Source organism: Poecilia latipinna, unplaced genomic scaffold, assembly GCF_001443285.1.
Source record: "Poecilia latipinna isolate Pla-1442-1.1 unplaced genomic scaffold, P_latipinna-1.0 Scaffold1931, whole genome shotgun sequence".
Taxonomy (NCBI): domain Eukaryota; kingdom Metazoa; phylum Chordata; class Actinopteri; order Cyprinodontiformes; family Poeciliidae; genus Poecilia; species Poecilia latipinna.
The window spans coordinates 128,180-130,004 of record NW_015114547.1 but is presented as its reverse complement, the minus strand read 5'-3'; the positions used below and the strand labels follow the sequence as shown (position 1 = coordinate 130,004).

General features: G+C 42.0%; 1 long non-coding RNA gene across 1 annotated transcript in view; it reads left to right on the top strand.

The window, feature by feature from the left end:
- Positions 1 to 1,452, top strand: part of LOC106935229 (uncharacterized) — a 12,280-nt gene extending 10,828 nt beyond the window's left edge. Inside the window, exon 2 of the long non-coding RNA XR_001421854.1 lies at positions 1,410 to 1,452. This is a non-coding gene — a long non-coding RNA (uncharacterized LOC106935229). The remainder of the gene's footprint in view (positions 1 to 1,409) is intronic.
- Positions 1,453 to 1,825: the final 373 nt, after the last annotated feature.

The window sequence follows — 1,825 nt, the reverse complement described above, 5'->3', positions numbered from 1 at the left end:
TTTTGTGACAATAGAAACATTCCCTGTCATCTTTTTGTGGAGTTGACGTGGATTGGTCCGTAACTGTTTCAGCAGGCACATTTTCAGTGAGCACAAACTGAAAGGTAGACTTATGCGTAAGCACATATTCATCGGCTAACACAGCAGCAGAAGACAGTGAGTTTACCTTTTGCTCATTTAAGTGAACAACAACACGTTCAGGTAGACAATTTTTGAACTCTTCCAATAGAACAAGTTCTCTCAGAGTATCAAAATTTGTCACCTTACTTGAAGCACACCAACGGTCAAAGAGACTTCCCTTTTCTCTGGCGAACTCTACATAGGTCTGAGAGGGGCTTTTCTTAAAAGACCTAAATTTTTGCCGATAAGCCTCAGGAACAAGTTCATAAGCTTTCAAAATGGCAGCTTTAACCACATCATACTTTTGGGTGTCTGAAAGAGGAAGGGCGGCTACAACCTCTTGAGCTTTACCATAGATTTTGCACTGTAAAAGCAAAGACCAAACGTCAGGTGGCCACTGTAAAGCCTGTGCTATTCGCTCAAAAGCAGAGAAGTAAGAATCAATCTCTGTCTCTCGAAACTCAGGTACTAAAGACACATATTTAGTAACATCAAAGGGACTAACTGAAGAGGGCCCACCAGAACTACCACCAGGGCTCTCACTGGCTGTGTGAACTGTGGATCTGGCCTTATACTCGAGCTCTAGCTGTCAAAGCTTTATAGCTTTTTCAGCCTCAATTTCCAACCGTTTCACTTCAAGCTGGTATTGCCTGAGCTGTGCTTTCTTCTCAGCCTCAACTTGCAACCTGGCGAGACAAACCTTCAGGCGAGCGTCAACTTTGGACCCAACAGATCCAGAGGAAGCCGAGAGGGGATCAAACCGAGGAAGTGTGACAGGAGTCTGAATCCCACCAACCACCTTCATTTCCCCCTCTGGTGTTAGCTCCTGAGGTCTCTCTGCAAGGTTTGAGGGGCCAGCAGATTCCATCTCTGCAGCAGGCACAGCAACAGTTGGTAGAGCAGATGAGACCGGGATCTGCAAAGGCAAAGATAACAAGTTCAACTCAACCAGTTTATTCACAATTAGCTCTTTTAGTTCCTTCTTCAGCAGTTGCTTGGAATAAGAAATGGAAAAGTAACTTGCAATCTCAGCTAAATCAGCTTTACGACAAGATGCAAGTTGTTCAAGAGAAGGCTGTGCCAAGAACTGGTCAATATTAAACTGAGCCATTTTTGAACCAACAGCACAAACTGTACAGAGGCACCTTCAAAACACAGAACCAAACAAGTTTTCTAAATTGTAAATATGGGATCGTATTGATTAGATCCCGGACGAGCCCCCATTTAATGTTACGATCCGGTTCGGCCAGGGGAAAGGGAAGTAACATTAAAGAAACCTAGATGTTAAGGTTTAACAATTTAGAGGTTTATTGTTTGGGTTTTTGACAAAAATAAAAAGTTAAAAATAACAATAATCAAAATGTAGGGACTTACAACAAAAATGTACAAAATAAAATAAAATCCATAAAACAATCAGAGTTGTAAACCAAAGATCTTAACCAAACAAAAATGGACTTAAAAGTCCAGGATAAACAAAAACAAACTACAAATCTCTAGCCGAGATACAAAGATCCCCCACAGGGACAAAGCGAATTACACAAGCTATCAAAAGCTGTCAGAGCTAACTAAAGCAATCAGAGCCAACAAAGCAAGTTTACAGCAGTCAAAAAAACACCCAACAAAGTGGCAAGCTGTCTGAACAAAGAATCTCCTTGGAAGTCCTTGGTTTTAAAAGGGAGGCCTCAACAGCGATTGGTGGAGCCGG